Below are 25,286 nucleotides of genomic sequence, written 5' to 3'. Positions count from 1 at the left end.
GTATAATATGACAAATAATGAAAGAGGCCAGTGCTGGAGAATTTCAAGGCTACCAATGTAGTCAAAAGAGAGATATTTGAGATATCAAATATGGTTTATAAACTCATTATTAAAATGGGTTTTTAAAAACCACTATATTCTGGCCTACTAAAAGCCAGTATATGCTGGCAACAGTGCTTTACCTACACTATCTCCTTAATTCCTCCAAACTACCCCAGGCACACATACTTTCATGGATGTTTCAGAGATATGAAAATAGAGTCATAACACAGTTATGAATTTGTTACCAACACACATGCTGTAATCACAATGGCATACTGAATCAGGATGGGAACAAAAGCTAAGTGAATAACAAGGTAGACTTAAAATTACAACAAAACTTGCCATCTCATTATTCAGTTATAGTTTGTGTAAACAACTGAGAAAATTGCCTGAGGTCTATTGTTAAAATTATTTAGATTTGGCTGAATTTCATTTGGAGTAGACTATAATCCTGGGATAATATATATGAAAACAATAAATAAATAAATATTTAATATAGATTTTTATTTGCATTGGTTGAAATATAAATAAAATTATTTTCATTCAAAGATATTTTCAAGAAATCCAAATATAATAAGAGTAAAAATATAGAGCATCATCTTTTAAAATAAGTATCAGAGGACATTTTATAACATAACTTAATATTTTCCTAGGACAATAATAGTTACTCAATAAGTAATTATTACATGACTTAGTGACAAGAAGTATTGTATTATATTTTTAGTTTTTTACATGGTTATCATGTTTGAGAGAAATATGTCAATCTGTGGTATACTCACAGTCAGTGTAACATAGTGGTTAAGATCACTGGCTCTGTAAGGTTCAGATATGTTCCATATAAAGTTATAACCTAAAACTCTCAGGACACGAGGTTCTATAAAGTGAAGATAATAATAGTATTTATTACATGGCTGGTTTGAGAGAATTATTAGTTTCAACAGGTAAGGTTCTTAGAACAGCATCTGGCATTTAGTAAGTATTGAATAAGTATTAGCTATTATATAATTTGTGCCCCTCTTCAAGTAAAAGTAAGATACACTATGATGGAGTTCTACGCCATCATTCAATGCTAAACAGTAAAGATTTCACATGGTTGAGGTTTGATATATCCACAAAATACTTTCTCAATAAATAAGTGCTGATATCTTTTTTCTTTAGATTTTAAACTCATGAAGATGAAGAAGGATGAGGAGGAGGAAAAAGAGAAACTATTACAGATTGGTCTTAGTAAGTAGTTCCAGGAATTCAGAGTATAATCTATATTTTGTGTTCTTTTCTTTCCCCCGTTTTATTAATGTGTTTCTTTTAATTCTTTGCTATTTTTTTGCACCAACTTCAGACCCTTTTAGGAATAAGGGAGATATACTTCAAGTAATTATTTATTAAAATATGCTTGATATATGATAGCAAATATATTGATTATAATATCAATATGCTTATGCTTTTGATATTATATATCAAAATATGCTTGATATATAATATCAACTATACGAACAAATTTATTAGGCAGATTCGGAATATACCTTCCCTATATTCCTCATAGAGCGTCTGAACGGTTTTTAGCACATATCTTCATCTGATCCATTTAGTTTATGACAGCACTTTTTAACAATTAAAATATGCTCACTGGTTTACCGAAACATCATAGGGAAGCCCTGCTAGTGAGTCAAACCAAATATTTTGTTATAGACATAGCTATATATTGACTATATATATGTTTATGAATGCATATATGTATGTACTTCATAGATCTGTTATAGTATATGTAAGTGACATTTTTAAAACTTCAGTTTTCCATGGATTTTAGTTAGTTGACCTCTCTTCACCTTGGAGATATTCAAGTTAACAATTGTTATTAATTGTTGTAATTGTTCAGTTAATAACTAGTTACGACTTCTTCAGCCATTACATTAGCCATGAAATAGAGATGCAAGTGAGCCGGGGGTGGGGAGTGGAAAAAGCAGAAGTCAATACTTTACAAGGAATGTGGGTACCAGTCGTACATGTCCATAAACACCAGAAAGTACCACAGCATCACATTTGCAGTTATGAGTATCCACATTTCCAATGCCTTCTTCCACTTTTATAGTTCAATGCTGTTCTCACTACACTCTATGTGATGCTACTTCAAAATTTCTAACATAGGCCATGCTAAAATTGATATAAAATCTCAAATCAAGTGTTATTCAAACTTTTTTTTAATTTTCAGATATGACAAAGGCCACTGCTCTTGTTTAGACAGATAGTTTTGATTTCATGTTAATCACCTTGCAAACTTTAATTTTGAGAAAATTTCATGTGCTTATGGAATCATTCTATCTGTTGTTCTTTGATTGATAACATCAATATTTATTTTATCCAGTAGTCTGTTAACTTTCCAAGCTATTTTTAGTCTCTACTATTCTAGATTTACTTGCAATCTTCTCAGTAACTGAGGAAAATGTTTCTATCATATCATGTGCAGGTTCAATTATTTTGCATAAAGTCACTTCTATTCCCCACTCATTTACTTTTCTCCCCTCCCCCTTTTTCGTATTCCTCTGTACACATTTTTGTTTTTTTGGTAACAATTTTGTATCAAATTTTTTCCCATTTTTGTTCTTTATTTCCTATTTTTTAAATTTACTGAGATATAATTGACATATTGTGTAAGTTTAAGATGTCGAGGGTGTTGATTTGATCCATTTATATATTGCAATATGATTACCACCATAGCATTAGTTAACACCTGAATCATGTCACATAATTATCATTTCTTTTTTGTGTGAGAACCTTTCAGGTCTACTCTATTAGCCACTTTCAAATATATAACACAATATTGTTAACTATAATCACTATGTCATGTTTTAGATTTGGAAACTCTATTCCTCTTCTAACAAAGTAAAAGCTTTGTAGATGCAGAGAGTAAAATGGTGGTTACCAGGGGCTGGGGGGTAGGAGAATTGGTGATATTGGTCAAAGGGTAAAAACTTTGTGCTTTTTGATTGGATAATTCAATAAATTTGTGTTTAGAGTGATTATTGCTATGTAAGGACTTATTAATGCCATTGTATTAATTGCTTTCTTATTCTTTTATAATTCCATTGCTGTTTTGCCCTCTCTTTATGCCTTTCTTTGTGAATTGATTATTTTTTTGTGGGGGTATGCTCTGATTTCCTTCTCTTTATCTTTTGCGAATCTAATATAGGTTTTTGCTCTGTGGTCACCATGTGAGGCTGACATCTTACAGATTTAAAAAGTCTATTTTATGGTGATAGCAACTTAACTTTGATTAAATACAAAAAAATCTACCCTTTTACTCCTTCCCATTTACTTTATTAATGTCACAATTTATCTCTTTTTATATTGTACGTTTTTTAGACTATATATTATCAAATTATAGTTATTTTTAATGCTATTTTCCTTTAACCTTTATACTATAGTTCAATGGTAACTTGCCATCATATTACAGAATGAGGTTTCTGAATTTGACTATACATTTAACTTTCCCAGTGTGTTCTATATTTTTGTATATTTTCACTTAACTAATTAGCTTCTTTTCATTTCACTTGAAGAAATCCTTTCATCATTTTTTATAAGGCAGACCCAGTGGAGACAAACTCCCTCAGCTTTTGTGTTTCAGGGAAAGTCTTTATTTTTCCTTCATACCTGAAGGATAATTTTGCCATGCAGAGTATTCTTGGTTGGAGATTTTTTTCTTTCAGAACTTTGAATATATAATCCCACTCTCTACTGGCCTGTAAGTGTCTGCTGAGAAACTTGCTGATAGCTTAATGAAGATTCTTTTGTAGGTTACAGTCTTTTTTCTTCTTGCTGCTTTTAGGATTCTTTGTCTTTGATTTTTGACAATTTCATTATAGTGTGTCTTGCAGAAGATCTTTTTGTAATGAAATAATGGGGTAATTTGTTAGCTTCATGAACTAGAAGTCCAGTCTCCCCCCCAAGGTTGGGAAATTCTCAGTCATTATTTCTTTAAATAATCTTTCTGCCTCCTTCTCTCCTCCTTATGGAGCTCCAATGATCCTGATTTTGGCTCTTTCAATGGTATTCCATAGCTCATGTAGACTTTCTTTGGTCTTTTTCATTCTTTTTTCTTTGTTTTCCTCTTACTGGGTTATTTCAAAGTTTGTATCCTCTAATTCACTGACTGTTTCTTCTCCTTGATCTATTCTAATGTTGATGTTCTCTATTGCATTTTTCATTTCCTTCACTGAATTTTCAATTTTAGAATTTCTGTTGTTGTTTTTTTAATGATTCCTAGCTCTTTGTTGAATTTCTCATTTTATTTGTGTTTTGTTTTCCTGATTTCATTGAATTGTCTTACAGTGTTTTTTCGTAGCTCATTGAGTTTCCTCAAAATAGCTATTTTGAATTCTCTATCAGGTAAACTGTAGGTCTCTGTGTACTTTAGGTTTGGTTACAGGATGATTATTGTGATCTTTTGTTGATATCATGTTTTCTTGATTCCTCACTTTTTTTTTGGAGTTTGCATTGTTGTTTTTGAATTTGAAGTAGCAGTCACCTCTCCAATCTTTATTAGCTGCCTTCACATGAGGGATACTTTATTTTTATACATCTTTATTGGAGTATAATTGCTTCACAATGCTATGTTAGTTTCTGTTGTACAACAAAGTGAATCAGCCATATGCATACATATATCCCCATATCCCCTCCCTCTTGAGCCTCCCTCCCACCCTCCCTAACCCACCCCTGTAGGTCATCACAAAGCACTGAGCTGATCTCCCTGTGCTATGCTGCTGCTTCCCACTAGCTATCTATTTTACATGTGGTAGTGCATATATGTCAATGCTTCTCTCACTTTGCCCCAGCTTCCCCTTCCCACCCCATGTCCTCAAGTCCATCTCTACATCTGCATCTTAATTCCTGCCCTGCCACTAGGTTCATCAGTCCCTTTTTTTTAGATCCCACATGTATGTGTTAGCATATGGTATTTGTTTCTCTTTCTGACTTACTTCAGTCTGTATGACAGACTCTAGGTCCATCCACCTCACTACAAATAACTCAATTTCGTTCCTTTTTATGGCTGAGTAATATTCCATTGTATATCACTTCTCAGCCTTTTGGCTAAGTTCAAGTGTAGTATCTGTTCTTATCAGTGAGGGATAGTTTTCACTGGTCTTGTTGCAATATTCTGAGACTTTCTCTGACCTTGTATGGATATACCTACTCCACACTTCTTGCTCCCTCTTGTGGCAGAATTCTTGTATGTCTTCTCTCAATCTTAAAATGCACCAGGCTGGCAGCTGCTAACCTCTCTTTTGTTTTCCCAAAGGTGGTGGTACTACAGCTCAAGATTGTGGTTTCTCCCTTGCCCACAGACACTGGCCTGTTTTCTGCACATGCTCCCTCTCTATCCAAGCTCACTCTTGCCACCGCCCACAGGAACATGTACTAGGAGCCAGCTGCAGAGTTGGGGGAGGTGTGAGTTTGGAATTCAGATCATTGTGGGTGTTCAAAGGCCACTTGGGGGATCTTGGGGTGAGATTTTCCCTGCAGCTCATGGGTGGGCTCTCTGCTGGAGTCCAGGATACAGTCAGCTGAAACTGTGTCCCGTTAATGCCCTTGGATGTTCCTATCTACCTCTTTCCTTAACTTCTCCTCCACTCCCCAATCTTGGAGTTCTTGATTAATACTCTGGCTGCTGTGAGTGAGAAATGGGTTTCTGTAACAGCTTCTTTCACTGCTTGGGAAGCCAGATGCTCACTCACTGCTCTCCCTTTCCCCTGCAGAAGAGATGGTTTTTTGCTCCAAAGGAGTCCTGAAACTTCTTCTCTGGAAGCCTGGACTTCTACAAAGGCTCTCTCCTCTGTGTGTGTCCACATAAGTCAGTGTTTTTCAGGTGCTCCCATTCTGTGGCTGAGCAGGGCTGGAGCCAGTGCTCATGCCCATGCTGGTTCCACAGCTTGTACTGAAGTCTGTCTTCCTATTACCTGATGCATATGGGGGCGGAACCTCTCTGGGGTCCCTTGGTGTATGTTGCTGGATTCCACAACTCCCACAGAGGCACTTTAGTTCATGGATGAATGCCAAATTTTAGTTGTGAAGGAGGGTCAAAACCAAGGTCATCTTATGCTGCCATGAAGCTGTTATCATTCTTTTATCAAAGCTTTTATTTAAGAAGGAAGAGAAAATGTCATTTTTGAATAGTTTTGAGTGGGATTCTGAAAATAACTTATCTAAGAAGGCTTCCATTTTTAGAAAGATAACAACAATGGATAGTGGAGAAGATAATGAAGTAGCAGCAAGTGTCCCTAGTACCTTAAACATAAACACTATATCAAAGTCAATAGAGAATTAAACTTTTATGCACATCTGTACATTGTAAAACTTACATATTTTTGCTCTTTTAGATGCTTTAGCTTCTAATTGTCCTTTATTCAGGAAAATTTATTTGACTTTTTTTTTGTTTTTGTTTGGCTCTGTTGGGTCTTCGTTGCTGCACGCAGGTTTTCTCTAATTGCCACGAGCGGGGGCTACTCTTTGTTGCAGTGCACTGCTGTGCAGTGGCTTCTCTTGTTGCAGAACGTGGGCTCTAAGTGCACGGGCTTCAGTAGTTGTGGCACACAGGCTTCAGTAGTTGTGTCTTGCAGGCCCTAGAGCGCAGGCTCGGCAGTTGTGGCGCACAGGCTTAGTTATTCCGCAGCATGTGGGATCTTCACAGAGGAGGGCTCGAATTCATGTCCCCTATATTGGCAAGCAGACTCTTAACCAATGCGCCACCAGGGAAGTCCCTAACTTATTTTTTAAAATAAGTTTATATATTTTATATATACTTCCATTTTCTCGTACTATCTTAAATATGTACTGATGTATGCATATTATCTGTGTATGTGTCCTTTTCACAAATGAACTGAACTTGCCAATGGTTTTTGTCATCTGCCTATCATGGAGGCAAATATATATTTAAAAAATTTCAGCTCTTATTATTACCTCCACTCTCCAGTTTCCCAGTGATCTTCCAGTATCTGTCTTAGCTGCCCACCACAAATACCCTTCTTAGAAAATGACAACAACCCCTTGTATAGAATTTATTTTATGCTAAACACTATTCTAAGTGCCTGAGTATCATATGAAACTGATGTTGTTATTGCCCCCATTTTACAGATGGCACAATGAAACAAAGAGAAATTAAATAACTCACCCACAGTCATACAACTTATGGTGGCAGAACCAATATCCAAATCAAGGTAGCCTGTCTCCAGAGCCCATTTTTTTTAACTTCTATAAATCCCTGAAACTTGGCCATTCATTTCAGTTATTAACCCAGCAGTTATCAGTTTAGTTCATAATATTTATTTCCATTAAAATTGTATTTCTTTCCAATCCACAGTCTATTCTCTCTGAAAAGTTTTTCTTCAGTTAGATAAATGCATGGAGTACAAACTTTAATATTATGAGTTTTTTTCTGATATTAATATGTCTTCTTTCCTTGCAAATGAAAAATTTATCACATTATAAATCACCTGAAAATTTCTTTAAAGAGATACCATCCTTAGATGCAACTCATATAATGCAAATACATCATATTTAGTACTTTGTGTGGTTGTAGCTTTCCTGATATTTGTCTTTGTGATTAAGTAGATAATCAAAAAACTTTTTCTTAAAAAAGTACTAAAAGTCTTATAATGTTCCTGACAAGAAAATGATTAAGAAATTAAGATCACAGAGAAACATGGCACATGAATTTAATCCATATTAATGTTATATATTAGCTTTGAATTTTTTTCCTGATGCAAACTCTGAGATATTTAGAATATTTTTCTTTCTGTGAAGTCTCAACAATATATCCCTTTAAAAGAATCCCTTAGGAAGTCACTTCTTGTATAGTTTGTGCCTTAGGGCACAGCGATTTCTTAACAAGTGTTAAAGAGCAAAAGATAACCCTTTTCTCCATTACCACCAAACACTCCCTTTTTTACTTACTATGCCATATTCACTTGAGTCCCCATAAAACCAACAGCAGAAAAAATTTTGTCCATAGTTCTTGTATTGTATTTTAAGCTTTTAGTCCTTTTTGCTTCCTTCACTGTCCTGCCCTTGACCCGCCTCAGTAAGGTTTTTAAGAAACTTTTAATGTTAATAACTGTTAACTGTTGTTTAAGGGTTTCATAGCTCCCATATTATTTTATGAACACTACTAAGTCTGGAAAGTACATAAAGACTATTAGCAGAACAGATTCACTTATGGCACCTTTATTGCCAATAGTTGACTTCCTCAGTCACTGTTGTTATAGACAGGCAGATCCTTTTGAATTGACAGGCAAACATCCATTGAACATCTTTTATATGAACAAATTATGAAAGTGGGGTTAGACAAGTAAACATATAACAAGAAAATATCTGAACATGCTCTATCGTTTACTCGGTATATGCTTTTAAGAAAGTTTCATGACTTCTTTAAAAATTAATTTATTTATTTATGGCTGTGTTGGGTCTTTGTTGCCGCACACGGGTTTTCTCTAGTTGCAGCGAGCAGGGGCTACTCCTCGTACTGCGCGGGCTTCTCGTCGCGGTGGCTTCTCTTGTTGCAGAGCACGGGCTCTAGGCGTGTGAGCTTCAGTAGTTGTGGCGCACAGGCTTAGTTGCTCTGCAGCTTGTGGGATCTTCATGAACCAGGGCTTGAACCCATGTCCCCTGCATTGGCAGGTGGATTCTTAACCACTGCGCCACCAGGGAAGTCCAATTTCATGCCTGTCTAAACTCTTCTTTTATACAAGATTATATAATACCTGGCTCATAGACTGTGAGTATATATTACCTCACTTTCTTTCCTCTAGTAAGCACCCAGTAAAAGTTTATGAAATGAATAAATATAAATAGTTAGCATAATTACTGAGAAATCTGTCATCCAGATTCTCTCTGTCACATTTTCCAAAGCAAAGATTTAGGGTAACGTCAAGGAGAGAACTGTATTTGTGAACACTTAGGGAGACTTGTCTTCTAAATGAGTGAAACTATCTTCAAAGAGCCATTTTTACATCTTTCCTATATACTTCTCTATTCCTCTGCCTTTTCTTTTTACTTGGTTTTTCCTTTCTCTCACTATAAGAATTCATATAGTGGTTTTACTGCAGTAATGATTGTGGGAATGAGTGGAAAATTTTTCTTAATGTCTGGTCTTAATTGTGAAGGGAATCTGATATCCAAAAGAATTATTTGCAAATATATCCAGACTTTACAAGTATTTTACTCTTAAGTAGAAACTATTTCTAGAAAGTAAAGGTCTCTTACCCTCCAAATTATCTCAGATAGTGGGCACAGTTATCATGGATGTATTAAACCTAGGATGACATTTGAAACTGTTTTCCACTCTGAAAAGCAGTGGCTTTGCTTTATATCTTTGATAAAGTAAATATCCTCAAGGTACAATGAGGTTTGGAGCAAAACAAATCCCAAACGTGGGTCATGTTGAAGATCCTTTCTTGAAAACTCTAAAATTTGTGTTGAAAATTAAAACAATAAATCATAGTATGACAGGAAAAATGTGAAACAGGCAGTTTTAGCTCTGGAAATGACTTGAGCACTTAGAACTGTTTGTTCTAAATCTAAATCTAAATCTTTGTTCTAAATTGAGAAATTTAACAAAACAATACTGGAGGTAAACTATCAGAGAAAAAAATCTGAAAATATTTCTATTTTAATCCCATGGTTGATTAGTTTTGTTTTTGTTTTTGTTTTCTCTCCAGTGCCACAATCCTAGCCTAATTAAATGAACATGTAATTCTAATTTTAATTGTATCAAAAATAGAAATAAAAAACAAGTCAGAAAACCCTCTAAACTAAATAACTCCAAAATGCTGTTTCAGGAAACTACTCTTTTCATCTCTGCAAGATTTCTTCTGAAACCTTTTTAGTTCATATGCAAAAATCATCAGTTAGGTTTGTGACAGTTTTTTGAGTAAGAGCAAACTTTGCCTTGACTCCTAGGCAAATTCAGAATTGATCCCTTAATCTCTCCCTCCCCCTGCTCTGTCTTTCCTTCCATCTCTCTTTCCCTCTCCCTCCCCCTTCCCTTCTTCAGAGGCAGCATAAAATTTTGGATGACCATTGGATTTTTCAGAGGAAATAGACACAATTTCAAGTCCAGGTTCTACTATTTTCTACCTGTGAAAACTTGAGCACCTTATTTATCCTATTCAAACCTCAATGGTCTTACCTATAAAATGGAGCTAATAAAACTCACACAGAATGATTAATATGATGAAATTAGAAAATAAAGTACTTGACATATAAAAAGCATTCAGTAAATGTAAGACATTATTTTAAAATACTATTTCTCTTTTGCTTTCTATGCTCTTCCCTTCCTTCTTTTGTCCTGACTTAAATATAGTATGCTAGGCACTTGCTAAGTTCTGTGGTGTCATAGTGAAAGAAACCTCATTTTTCCATTCCAGGAGCTCACAGTCTATTAGAGAAGATAATACTAAAACATGGGGAGAGGGGTAAATGAGGCCAAAAGTGGCCAGTTCTTTAAAAGAGTTTTAGACAAATATTTGTTTGAGACAAAGGACTATGCTGGCTATATACAGTTTAGGACAAAGGTATGCCGCTGCTAAAGAATGACTATTTCTATATCTGTTCTCTTCCCTAATACCAGTAATAGCTAACATTTTGGGGGTACTTGCTCTATATTTTACTTTTGTGGAGCTGCTTCATGTGCAAACTGATTAGTCAAAGTTCTTCCTTGGAATTTCTTGAGTCTCAAGATGCTCTTTACATAACTCCTCCACCTTGTGATAAAATATTTCAGTTTCTTGGACATTCTGGATAAATTGGATAAGCAGTTGTTAATTCCAGCTGAGTCCAATTCAAAATGTTGATCTCTTGCATTGCAGAACTGCAGGAAAGTATAATGGTCCAAAAAGCAACTTTCAATCACAGTGGAGTAGGAGTCAATGGATAAATGTCCCAGCCTCTAAATCCTGGATGGGTGCTGGGAACACTTTTAGATGTTCTAAGCTTCACAGAGGGTCCTGAGAAAGACTAAGATTAGAATGGTAACCCCTCATTAACACATGCTATTGGCCCTTTTCCCTTCTTTGTATCACTTTCTCTTATCCATCACTTGTGCTTCCTTGATCAACTCCCAAATAAAATACTTGCACCCAAGTCCTTTTCTTTGCTTCTGATGATGGGAAAATTCAATGTCAGATATGTTCCAACAGTATCTGATAATAGAAGTCATTGAGTAAATAGTACTGTCATCATCATCATTAATAAATTAATTAATCATTATCATTAATCATAATCACCATCATTATCATTAATAAATTAATGATAAAGGTTGAAGTTCAGCCAGTACAACACAACAGTTATTAAATAATTTGATATCACTCCTCATAATAATTGTTAATTATTTAGTACTTAATATGTAACAGGTACAGTTCCTAAAGACCTTAAGGTTTTAACTTACTTAATCCTTGCTACTGTGATAAGAAGCAATTTTCATGCCACACTTTACAGATAAGAAAACTGAGTCATGTAGCTTTAATTAACTTGATCGTAGCCACAGAGCTAGTCAGAGGTTAGTAGAATTAGGTTTCAAAACCAGACAGCCTGCCTCTGGAGCCATCACACTTAACCACTGCAGATAAACTGACTTAGTCATAGTCATCATCATGAAGACCAAAATTAGAGGGTTTTTTAGTTGGTTTGTTTTTAGTACTTTGCCTTTATTTGGAAGAGTATAGCCTTCAACTTAGGAGAAGATTATCCAAGTCATTTTAGCCAGTCTTTTGCGTAAAGGTTTTGATATGCATTCTGGTTGATTCTTTTCCTGAACCTTAACTACAGGGCTATGATTCTACTGTATCATGGCACCATTTGATATCAGGAAGGGATTCAGTAGAATATTAGAAAGATTTTTTTAACTGAAACTGACATGATCACTGGAGCAAATCGTGAAAACAGCTTTGCTATCTCCAGACTTAGTAACTTTAAAACTTGAATACACAATATTTTGTTTTTATTATTTAGAATGCCCTCTTTTTGGCCAGTTTTTACTTATCTTTAATTATAATAGGGGTTATCTTCTCTAGAAATCTGTCCGTTGCCTCTGCAATTGAGATTATTTGCTTTCCTTTCAGTTTCCATGGTATATTATTTTTACCTCTTTTCTGACTTATGGAATTATGGTGTGTGTGTGTGTGTGTGTGTGTGCGCACACGCGTGTGTTTTACCTACTTCATGAGTGCCTTAAGGCAGGGATTGAACTTGTTCAGAATTGGATCCCCAATCACTGGCAAAATTAAATGACAATTTTTTTTTTTTTTTTTTTTAACGGTACGCGGGCCTTTCACTGCTGTGGCCTCTCCCGTTGCGGAGCACAGGCTCCGGACGCGCAGGCCCAGCGGCCATGTATCACGGGCCCAGCCGCCCCGCAGCATGTGGGATCTTCCCGGACCGGGGCATGAACCCGTATTCCCTGCATTGGCAGGTGGACTCTCAACCACTGCGTCACCAGGGAAGCCCATCCAGAAGACATTCTAAATGAAGAAATATGTGTGTGTGTGTATGCGTGTGAGGGGTAAAAGAGCAACACATTAGATATGGTATGGGTTATTCATTAGACAAGGTGATTTTTCCAGGGTTCTGAATCTTTCACTCAAAGTAAAAAATCAAATGAATAAATTGCCTCATGTTGTACAATGTATGGGTAGGTTCTAAAACACGCTGGTCCTGCTCTGTGGGAAAAGTCATGATTACATACCTAAATTGTATTAGCCCAGGGTGCCATAACAAAATACCATAGACTGAGTGGCTTAAATGACAGACTTTTTTTTTTTCTTAACTGTTCTGGAGGTTGAAGTCTAAGATCAGAGTGCCAACAAGGGTAGGTTCTGGTAAAGGATCTCTTCCTGGTTTGCAGAAGGCCACTTCTCACTGGGTCCTCACATGGAGGAAAAAAAAAAACTCCCTAGTTTCTCTTACAAAGCTACTAATCCCATCATAGGCCAGACTCTCATGATGTCATCAAAACCTAATTACCTCCCAAAGGCCCCGTCTCCAAACGGCATCACATTAAAGGTTAAGCCTTCAACATATGAATTTTGGGTGGACAATTCAGTTCATAGCATAAGATAACCAAAGGTGAAAATTGGCCTTGACACTGGGAAAAGTATGATTAGTTCTCATCTTTGTCCCATGTAGGAGGACATCTCACTTTCCATCCATTTGTCCAATTATTAATCATTTCTTGAAACTTATATGAGAACCCAGCTTCTAATTTAATCCTCTTTTAATTACCACATTCTACAATGGATTTCTCCCCTCTATGAGGCTTTTTGTTTTAGTTAAAATCAATCTCACACATAACTGACCTCTAACTGGCTCATTAACAGGGTTGTAAATGAATTTACACTTAAAGGAATAATTACAGATGCATTTTATATAGTATAATTATTTTCTTGTTAATATTATATAAATAACACATGTGCAGAATGTAAAGTAAATCTGCTGCAACAGTGTGTTCTTCTTCATACTGCCAGCACCTAGACTGGGGATTATTTATACTGGAATCTCTGTTAAAGTGATAGCATAGTAAAGTATCTATTAATTATAGACTATCTATTAACGGGTTGGATAGAATAATTGATAGATGTAATTTATTGTTCATTTTGTGGAAATTGACTGCTCTCCAAACAAGTGTCCTATGGTTTTTGAAAATAGTTTAAGTCGCAATTTATTTACTTGATATTTTTATAGAATCTCTGACTCCCTGGAAACCTGGATCCCTGATTTTAGAGTTTACCTCTTTACTCAAAAGAAAATATATTCAGAAGAAAATGTAGCAACTCTACACAAATATTAATTTTTCTTAGAATGAGGAAAAAGAAATAAGAAAAAAAAATTGGATAATGCTAACCTTGGAGAAAGAGGAAGAAAAAGGTACCCTTGAGAAAGAAATTTTAGCCTTTAATAAAAGAATACAAAATAGACTAATTTAACGTAATTATTTGGTTGAGAGAGTAGAGGGAAATAAAAGGATCAACTTAATTGGGGCTGTTTGTGAGACAAGATGGCACCAGTTTGTTGGTTGGCTTTGGGTGAACTAACTTTCTAATATTTTACCTTTAATTGGTATATCAAAAGTTAACCAAATGTACAACATTTCTATGACTCTGTACAGGACCCAGTGTAATTGCTGGGAAGTTTACTGCCAATCCTAGCGACAACAATCATATTCCAAGGAGAGTGACTATACTGTCTTTTTCTTTTATATAAGAGGATTCAATAAGAAAGTGTTGATTAATGAATACCTGTAGATATATCTGCTCCTCTGGATCTCTGTGATCTTCCTTGAGATTAATAGAGCAAGAGGTGCATGTTGAACAACAGAGGAAATCCCTTTGCTCCCTTGCTGCCATTCATAGAGACAAGCATTTAAAGTCAATCCACAGAGATGTGGGGGAAAGGTAGGGCCCACCTTACGCTAGACCTTGTACACTAGATTTTGTGTTTTACACTAGACACAAAAGGGAAATAACCTAATTTGTTTGGGGATCAAGAGATCCCCCAAATAAAACATAAGATATAACATATACAGAATAATAGATAATCCTCACTGTGGCCTAGACAACACCACGTGACCTGTCTCTGCCCCAGTCTCATCTGCTCTCCCCATTTCTTTCTGCTTCAGTTCCTGGTGGTTTGTCAGGTTTTGTTAGTTATAGTTCCCATGGGGTTTGGCTGTACTGTGACTCCTATCTTTTGGTGTCTAAAATAGTCACATGAGTGAAAAAGCCTAAGTGACTATCTGTTCCTTACAACTAAAAGAGAGAACTAAAATGGCCTCAAACACTCTCTACTAGATTAATTATTGCAGTTAAAAAATAGAATCTTTTGTGCTTGTGTTCTTTACCATAAGCTTCTGGAAAATAGTGTTTATTTCTTATTTACTTTTTATCACTATAGTAGCTACCAATGTTTCATGTATATTAAATCCTGAATAAGTGAATGATGGCAGGAAATTAAGCAGCTTATCAAGTCAGCAGGTATCTTCTTCTGCCTTTTCCCCACCAAAATTTCAAGAGATCACAAAAGTCACTAAAAATTTTTCTGGTCGCAGGATTTAACTTCTGGCCATATTTCTCTTGGGGCCTCTCTTTTAACAATGAATTTGCCCTAAATCTCTATGCTGCATCATTTGTTGACCTTTTATTAAATGTTGTCTGAGGTTCACTGGGAAGTTAGAAAGATTTGGAAGAGCTCCTTTTTACACCATGGACAAAACAGAGGCCCTGTTGAAGACTTTGACCTCTGTAAACAGGCGAGTATAGTCTGGGATCATACCATTCAATGTAGGTTCAGAAAAGAGAACTGAAGTGGACACTCAGACAAAAAAGAAATCGTAAACAGAACACTGAAGGTGAAGTTCAGAAACTGCTTAGAGAGTATATCAGAGACCATGTAGAGTTCCAAATGGAAACCTGGAATAGTGAAGTGAGAAACTAGCAGTTTTAGATGTTGCAACTGTCACTAAATATATCAGTGAACCAAAATTCCCTGGGAACTATTTTCAAATTCACATGTCTGGTTATCCCTATTAAGGGCAGATCAGAACCTGCCTGCTAACTGTAACAACTAGGATAATCAGGTTCTGTTTCTATTTCCTGCTTATTCACATATGGGCCACATCTATTTTCTTGCATGCTCAGTGTATTTTATGTTGACCATTATGGAGGATACATTGTAGAAGGTCTAGTTAATCTTTCTCTGAATGGTGTTGACTTTTATCCTTGGAGGCAATTAAATTAATTAATTAACTTACTAAATACTGGAGGCTTAGATTTATACATTGTTAGGATAGACCTGTTTCAATTTAGTTTTTCTCTTAGTTCAAGGTTTATATATACATAATGTGCATCTCTTCTGGACTTGCGGTGGAAAACCTAAAGTGTTTACCGTGTCCCTATTAATTGCACTTAAATTCCATACTCCTATCTTCATTAAAATAGCATGGAAATGACACATCCTCTCAGGTCATTCAATCTTCCAACACCATTATCCGTTAAAGAAAGGCAAATAAAAACTACATTGGGATACAACTTCATATACATTAGAATGGAAACATTAATTAATTAAAATATTTTAAATTGGAAAATAACAAGTGTTTGTGAGGATGTGCAGAAACTGGTACCTTTATACATTGCTATTTGTAAAATGATTGAACTACTATGGAAAATATGTTCCAGGTTCCTGTCTTAGTCCATTTGGGCTGCTATAACAAAACTACCATAGACTGGGTGGCTTATAAACAACAAACATTTATTTCTTACAGTTCATGAGGCTGAGAAGTCCAAGATCAAAGCATTGGCAGATTCGGTGTCTGATGAGAGCCAGATCTCACGTGGCAGAAGAGCTAAGAGAGCTCTCTCGGTCCTCCTTTATAAGAGCACTAATTCCATTTTTCAGGGCTCAGTCCTTATAACCTAGCCACCTCCCAATGGATCTAATTTCTAATACCTGGTGGGTAGGTTTCAACATATGAATTTTGGGGGGGGACACAAACATGCATACCATAGCAGTTCCTCACAAATTAAACATAGATGGCATATGGCTCAGCAATTCAACTCCTACATATATACTATAAAGAAAAACAGGCACTCAAACAAATTCTTGTACACAAATGTTCATAGCAGCATTATTCACCATAACCAAAAGGTGGAAACAACCCAAACGTCCATTATCAGGCCAATGGATAAATAAACTGTGTTATATACATAAAGTGGAATATTACACAGCCATAAAAAGAGATTAAGTGCTATTGCATACTATAGCATGTATTATCCTTGTAAACATTAGGCAAAAAGTGAAATAAGCCAGACAAAAAAGTTTGCATTTTGTGAGATTTTATTTATATGATATATCCAGAATAGATAAATTCATAGCCACAGAAGGGAGATTGGTGATTGCCAGGGGCTGGAAGAAGAGGGAAGTGGTTAGTAACTGCTTATGTACTAGTTTTTTTAAAGTGGTGAAAATGTTTTGGATCTATACTGTATAGAAGTGTTGGTTACACTACACTATGAATATACTAAATGTCACTGAATTGCTTAGTTCAAAATTGTTAATTTTATATTGTGTGAATTGTACCCAATTTTAAAAATTATAAAAACAAACAAACAAAGAAGGAAGGCATAGAGAATACCACCATATACAGACAAATTCCTTCTCCATGACTTCCACATTTTTCTATGCAGCAAAAAAAACCCCAAATCATTAAAAAAATATTTTTCTTGTAAGAAAAATTATAATTTCAAGATCAAACAAATAATAATGTCAAGTGAATGAATAAGGTGATATTTTATTTTGTGTGTACAGTGTTCCTAGATTTTATTTCTCCTGTTTTCATCATATACCCATATGGCATCAAATATTAAATAAGATACATATTTCAAGAATTTTTTTCAGCATTCACTAATTGAATAATACAGTCTCAGGCACCAGCAGGCTAGGGTTAATGAGATGCAAAGATAAATAAGGTAAATTTCCTGTTTTTAAGATGCACACTATATAGTAAGCAAGTTGTCAGTAAACTCTTTCCATCATTGTACAAAGTAGAAAAAGTAAAGTGTCAAAAGAGAGGTGTATATATTTGCCCTACTTGAGAGCATATTTGCAGCTAAGGAAACCAAAAGCAAATTCTGAAAGCAGGCTGATCTTTACCCTTGAGGACAGGTAAGACTTTGGCATGCAAGGATTGGGAAAGATATTCTTTTTCTTTTCTTGGCTGTGCTGCATGGCTTGTGTATCTTAGTTCCCCAATCAGGGATCAGCCGGCAGTGAAAGCAGAGGCCTAACCACTGGACCCCCAGGGAATTCCCGGGAAAGATATTCTAAACAGAAAATATTAACAGGAAAATCAGACAGGGAAGAAAGTACGAAACACATTTTAAAAAGTAGTTGATTCAGGAGTTGTATAGTGTGGGGAAAGTAAAGGTTAATTAAGCAAGTGAAAATCTGAGCTCAGTGAAGAGAGGGACTGTATGGGCCTCATTTGTAATTTATCTCAATGAACAAGCAAAGTTTCCCAGAGATCCCAAGCAATCAATACATGAATATAATTGAAAGAACAAATAAGTAAACTGAGGTATGATAAAGAATGTGAAAAAGTTCTATAACCTGCAAAGTACTCTATAATTAAAGACAACGTACAGCTGGGGCACAAATACTTTGAAGATTACTGCAGTGGAGCCTACTGGAGATTATTCCTAATAGGAACATCATGTGCAGACATTCACTCAGTTAACTTCAAAGACTGCACAGAAGAAGCAAATGGATTGCTTTATGTTCTCAAACTTCACACTAGAGACTGTCTAATTAATCTGTAATTACAAAACTAGAATGATTCTTCCTTAAATGTTCCAGGAAGGAGATTATGCTTCTTACAAATTTTGCTGCTAATATCTTGGCAATTAGGAGATACTTCTTAGTAAACAAACTTAACCACAGGCACAGGAGGACCTTGAAATTTGCTTATGAGATCTCCATCCTTCCTCATCTTAACATCACTCCTGTCTTCAGTAAAGCTCACTGGAAGTAGAGAAAGCTAAATCTTCACTGTGGCTTAACGTTTCTTACTCTCCATGAGATAATGAGTTTGAAATTAGGTGACAGTGCTCTGCCTAAAAACAATTTTTGTAATAATCCAGGGGGGAATTAGGAAAACCACTTAGAAATCTACCACCTAATGGTTGTGAGGAATATGACATTTCCTTGGACCAAAGATAGAAAAGTGAAGATAGTTAGAAGATGTCAAATCCTAGGTATATTTTGAAAATAAAACAGAAAGAATTCACTAATGAATTGGCTATGAGGAGTGAGAAAGGGAGAAGTTAAGGGTGTTACCAAGGTTTTTTTGGTTTGAACTACTAGAAGATTAGAATTGCTGTTTATTAGATGGTGTGAATTCCCATATGACCAGGTTTGAGAGTGGGAATCAAGAATTCTGTTTTGGTATGTTCAGTTAGAGAGTCCATTTAGATATCAAAGGGGAGAGTCCAATTCGTGGTATTTGTCAATCTAGAGTTCGGTGGACATATCAGGTCTGGAGACATTAATTTGGGAGAAATCATTCTACAAATGACATTTAAGGGCAAGAAACTGAATGACATCACCTACAGAATGAATTTAGATCAAGGAGAGAATTGACTTAAGAACTTGAACCCAGAATTGACTCAATTTATAGGCTAGGAAGAAATCGATAAAATGATCTGAAATGGAAAACCTGATGAGGTTGAAGAAAAACTAAAGAAAGTGTTCTAGAAGCCAAGTATAAAAATTACATAATAAAAAAATGTCCTGTACTGAGTTAAGCAAAACCAAAGTGACAAAGTATGCATGATATAAAACTATCTATATAATAACTGGTATTATACAGACATAAAAGTGTGTATCAGTGAATATTTCTGTATATGTTTACATGTACATAAATTTTTTGGAAAACTTCACAGAAGTGAATAACTCTGGTTACCTCCAGAGAGTAGCAGAGAAAAGGATGGAGGAATGGGAAGTAAATCCTGGTTTTTTTTCACACTCTTGATTAAAATTTTCACATCTATCACTTTTTAATAAATATTCTTAAAATCAATTTTAATAAAGATGTAATATGAAATATATTTGAAAAATATACATTAATCAATGTTATGTTTTTACTCAGGTTTTTTTTTAGGTTATAGTTCCCAATTTAAAAAATGTTTGAAATGCCATATTTACTTTTGATTAATAAAAATGTTTCTAAACAATAGGGTCAAAAGCAAGAGAATAATGAAACTAATTTCTCTTTTACCTGACTCAAACAACATGGCAATCTCATTAGATTTTCTTAAACAAACAAATGAGCAAAGAGCAGCATGATATAGCAGCAAAAGAGCACAGCTAAAAGGCAGATTTAGGATTGTGACGTGAACTGTACCATTTTTGTGACTTCAGGTAAATCACATAATCTTTCTGTGCTTAATTTTTTAGTCTAGGTAATTAAGATGATAATGATGCCAACAAATTCATCCTGGATGGATACACAAAGTTTCAGTGATTATTAGGTGGGATAATGCAAGTCAAATTGGTTTGGAAAAAGGAAAGCCTATTAGATCCCATTAAATGCATAAAGTATTAAGATAATTTCCTTGCACATAAATTAAATCTCTGATCATTTGCTTCCAAAACTTTGATTACAGAAGTTGTGATCCCACAGGTACGTTTTAGAACTTAATATTTATCAAGACTTTTTATATCCCTAATATTTGGAAAGACAATTATGTTACATATGGTGCATTTACTCCATCAGCACTGCAGACCCTAAGGCTATTTCATAAGCAGCATCATTTCAAAGTCTCATTCTCTTTTACTGCCTCAAGTGAAAAACTGCTTATGATTTTAATCAATTCATTCAAAAATAAAGGCTAACTTCCTTAATAGCTCTCATGGTTCAGACAATATTTCCATCCAAGTCATCTTACATTTTGTTCTTTATTCGTTTCATCCCATTTGCTTTTAGTTCTTTGTCCATGTAACTATTATTTTTTCAGTGTTTATGTCTCAAAATAAATAATTGCTCTAATAGGAACCTCTTTATATCTACAAAAAATACATAGTGAAGCTTTAAAATATGGTTACCATATTCCCCCCAGAATTCTATTTGGTTACATAAAGTTTATTGCCTGTAAGGTATGTTCTAACTAGCCTATGAACAGTGAACACTGCAGGATAACTCCTTTTCATCTGTTCTGGCCAACTGGCATATTAATATTCAGTAACAAATGGAATCTAAAATATTAGGGAGTTAGGAGAAAATAATTTGCCCCCAATGAGCTATCATACACTCCTATTTAGGTTTGGTGTAGGGAAAAATGGTGGGTTTATATGCCTGTTAGATTTCTTTAAGGTGGTTATCATTGTCACAAATGACCCTGGATAAACAGCATAGGTTCAAGAACCATAATGGATTCACCAATTCATCTATAGAAGAGACCACCCTTAGGACAACTCAGTATCACCAGACATCCCATCAATAACAGCTTCAAGGAAGAAGGAACATAAGCTTGTTCTACAGTGGATAAACAATGCTATGAATATTGTTTTTGTAAAATATAGACATTGGGGAAAATATATCAGGAGAGGTGTTGAAGAGGCTTCTTTAGAGCCCATTTCTCTGCTACCATCCTTGACTCAGTTCCAATTTTTGGCTTCTCAGTGTGAGGAGGCAAGCTGACAGGAAAATGTTTCTTTTAACTCCAGTCCTCTCCCATGTTAACCTCTACTTTTTCAGTGTTCTTGTAGTTTATACCTTGCTTTAAAAGCTCAGGGATAATTGTAAGTGCTTCATGAATTCTTCCTGCAGAGGTGCTGATTGATTTATATTTAATTTTTTTTCTAGTATATTATCCCCCAAATTTTCTGTTTTTGAGTTATTGTATAAGATCTTACTTTGCTGATTTGAATTCTAACTTTAAAATGAGATAGAAATTTCTAACTATTAAGGAACTTCATATTTTTTTTCAAGATTATTTTGCTCTTTAAATATATTTGGGCACTCTTTTATCCATTTTGTTAGCTTTAATCAGTGTCTTTGGAGCTGACTTTATACTGTCCTTATCAATCTAATGCCATGCGGTCCTAAGAGTATCTAGTAATTCAAAACTGCCATGGACTACTAAAGCCACAGGTAGCTGGGAAGTTCATTCATCTTCCTACTACTATTTCTCCTGAAATGGAGTTCATCAATTTCTGTCCTGAGGGGTGTGAAAATTAGCTGTGTGTAGGAACAGTGGACTCTGCAAAATACTTGTAGTACAGTTGCATGTAAGTTATTGACTTTAGATTTAGTTCCTTCTTTTTTGCCACCCTTTGAGAATAAGAATATTACACTTCATGCACCATTATATGGATATCCAGATATAGGTCTAGCTATACATAGACCTAGTATATGGATATGTATATCTATATCATTCTATCTACCCTTCCATTATCTATAATTTTCCTACAGTCAAAATTTTAATAGATGTTTTCTTGAACATTTTATGTGTTCAATATTTTTGTAAATTTTTGCCTAAATTTAACTCCATATTGAAACTGATTAACCAAACATACATTTAAACATTATTAGCATTCTTTCAACAAGAAAAATTTTGTTAGCAACATACAAAACACAAATGAAAACAAAAAATGAGTAAATAAAACATATGATATACATTAACATCTTGTTTAGGACACATTTTTATTCAGGTGTGAAAGCACATTTATCAAGATTGCTTTCCGTTGCAGTATCTAGGAATATATACTATTATTATATATTATTAAATATTATATACATATAAAATGTTTTACAAGCAGATGCAAATCAAAATATTCAGAATCTAACTGTGGTAGAATTTCAATTCCCTTCATAATAAAATAAGTAAAGAACTAATAGAACTAGAGAGAATCTTAGAGAGCTTCCACTTGGATCTACTTTCTTTATGTGGTTGGTACACAAGAAATATATTAAGAAAAGTATTTGTGATATTTGCTCATACCCTTGAAAATTCTCCAAAAGAGAGGAATGTATTCTTAATATATGAAAATTCATTTCTCAGTTATTATTCTCAATATTCTCTGTATAAATGATGATTGAAGACCAAAAACAATGTTTTTTAATTTTGTCCTCCAACCAAAAATTGTTTCTAAATCACAGTGGGTATTACTGTTAAAATTTCTCCTAACTTCCTACCTTTCCTTCTTCCTCTGTTCATCTTTTACTTAAAATTATATTTTTCTAACATATGTAAATTCCTCATCTTCACTTATTCGGTTCTGCATTTTTATTGTTAAAGCAATTTTATTTTATTTTGAAACAATCTAAAACTCACAGGAACATTAGAAGTTCAATACAAAAAACTTTTATTTTCCTTCATAGAACCATTTCAGATTAAGTGGTCAGCATCATGCCACATCAGTCAATCTAAAATGTTTGTTAATTTGGTTTTATTTGAGGTTTTCCTGTGATCACATTCAGGTTACACATCTTTAGTAAAAATGTCATTGAAAAGATGATGTATTCTTCACCTTGGATCCCATCAACACCCAATTTTAATTTGTCTCATAACCGATGATATTCACATTGATAATTTAATTAAGATAAATAGTATTTTATTCTACTTTGCTTCACCGTAGATAAGTATTTTGTAACGAAGTGCTTGGGATTGTGGAAATATAATGCATCAAACTTGCTATTTATTTATTTCAATTAGGACTCATAGTGTCACACTTTATTCAATATCCCTTATGTATTTTTGCATTTGGCTAATGCCAGTGAAAGTTCCTTCAAACAAGATCCTGTGTCCATATCCTTATCATCCTTTGAGGACTTCTTTTATGGTTCAAAAAGATATTCTAAGCTTGTCTGCCTCAACCCTGGACTCAGCCATTTCCCCCAAGAGCCGTAAAGCACTCATTCCTTTGAGTAGCGAATAGTATTTAGAAACAAAGACACCAAGATAGGAGTGTTCATTTATTTTGAGCTATTGAGCGGTCAGTGCTCTGAGTCCTTCTGGGGACATGGAACTATGAAGTGTGTATATATATATATATATATATATGTGTGTGTGTGTGTGTGTGTGTGTGTGTATATACACACACACTAACATTTATAAATATATATATACTAACATTTAATCTCAATATCTATGTATCTATGTTTCTATCTATCTAATCTATTGAAAATCATGAGTTAATCCTAACATTTCCAATTTTAATATAAAAATCATTGGCTTCATTATAGTTTTCTTTCTTTCTGTATATGTACATCCCTTCTCTGACAGTGAGAAATGGGGCTTCCACTATCCTTATTATATTTACTTATTTCATCAAATCTCCTGTATGTAGGCAATCTCCCATGGGTGCTGCCACATCCTCTTTCATGGATATATCCTTTTCACTATCACTGGGCTGGGCTGTTACCACTGCTCTCACTTCCTACATGGATATTCCTTCATCCTGCATGTACTTTGAACCTCTGTCCTAGGCCGTCCTCACCTCTGCATCAGCACCCTCCATGCTCTGCTTGAGATTCAATGCTCTGAGCCAGACAGCTCTTCTACATGATGCCTGCTTTTCCCTCCTTGAACTTTAAAACAACGCTCGAGGCTCTATCTCTGTGTGAGTGCCATCCTTACTTGTTCAGGCTCTAACTTTCCTCTCTGATCCCTGTGCTCACCTATCTTGGTTGGCCCTACCCAGGGGCTTAAGAGGTATTGTTCAGGGAGAGAAGAAAATGGAAGGGCATGAAAGGAGAAAGAGAAAATAAAAATGAAGAGAAAGAGGAGGGGAAAGAATTTTCTTTTTCACCCTTTGTGTTAATATAATCGCACACCCTTCAAGTTAGAATTATTTGCATATGATAGGGAAGAAAGGGAAGTTCAGAAGGCAATGAATAAATTACTTTAGCTAATAGGAAAGAAGGAGGACTGAGAACACTCACACATTAATAATCTCCCTTTGCTGCTTTCCAAACACAGTGGGACACTCAACACTCTGGTCTGTTTTTAATGCGTGTAAGATTGAGGTGAACTACCTTCAGGGTATGTCTCATTCAACATCTCTCCTTTCAAGCTGACTAAAACTTCTTTGAATCTTCTTGGATTTATTGCAACATGTAGGAATGCCTCCCACAGGATATAGATTAAGGTTATTAGGACCTGTTTTCTTCTTCCCTTCCAAGCCTTGTAAACATGACTGTCCCCCATCTAGAAATTTCCCAGACTAAAGCCAGTTCTATTGCAGAGAGAATTCATCATGCTTCTTCATAAAATCACCACAGAGGATCTCAATACTATCTTCCAATGATTTTCATTACAGAAATAAAACGTTGTATTCCCTGGCTTTATTACTTTAAATATTTATGTAATTGCCATTACCAATTCTTTCAGTAAGCATTTTCAATGGCCTCAGCTTCAAAATGCACAGGGTAGCTAAGTACCCTTACACTGCTACTACAAACACTAATAGTAATAAAATCACATGCTATCAAAATATGCGAACCTAGGGGAATCTGTCAAATGATGCTGTAGAGTTCTAACTGCCTTTTTAATCTTCTTCTTGAAAAATGTAGAAAGTCTGGGATATGAAAACTGGTATTCAATCCCTTTGAAAATGTATTTTTATTATTGCTCAACAATTGAAATACAAAATACTGAGTGCATAGTCAAAAAGTAGCAGACAGGTATTGATATTGGCCTTGGCTCTAT

The 25,286-nt window shown here is 35.0% G+C and overlaps 1 long non-coding RNA gene and 1 pseudogene across 4 annotated transcripts in view; both read left to right on the top strand.

Moving 5' to 3' along the window:
• The window catches only part of LOC114908706, a 415,061-nt gene that overhangs the window by 197,303 nt on the left and 192,472 nt on the right, over window positions 1-25,286 (top strand). For all 4 annotated transcript variants that reach the window (XR_003797023.1, XR_003797021.1, XR_003797020.1 and 1 more), the window contains exon 3: window positions 1,201-1,269. This is a non-coding gene — a long non-coding RNA (uncharacterized LOC114908706). The remainder of the gene's footprint in view (window positions 1-1,200; window positions 1,270-25,286) is intronic.
• Window positions 5,108-5,231, top strand: LOC114883508 (annotated as a pseudogene).

Source organism: Monodon monoceros, unplaced genomic scaffold, assembly GCF_005190385.1.
Source record: "Monodon monoceros isolate NGI ecotype Baffin Bay Population unplaced genomic scaffold, NGI_Narwhal_1 Super_Scaffold_4, whole genome shotgun sequence".
NCBI classification, from domain to species: Eukaryota; Metazoa; Chordata; class Mammalia; order Artiodactyla; family Monodontidae; genus Monodon; species Monodon monoceros.
This window is presented reverse-complemented; position numbering and strand designations above follow the sequence as displayed.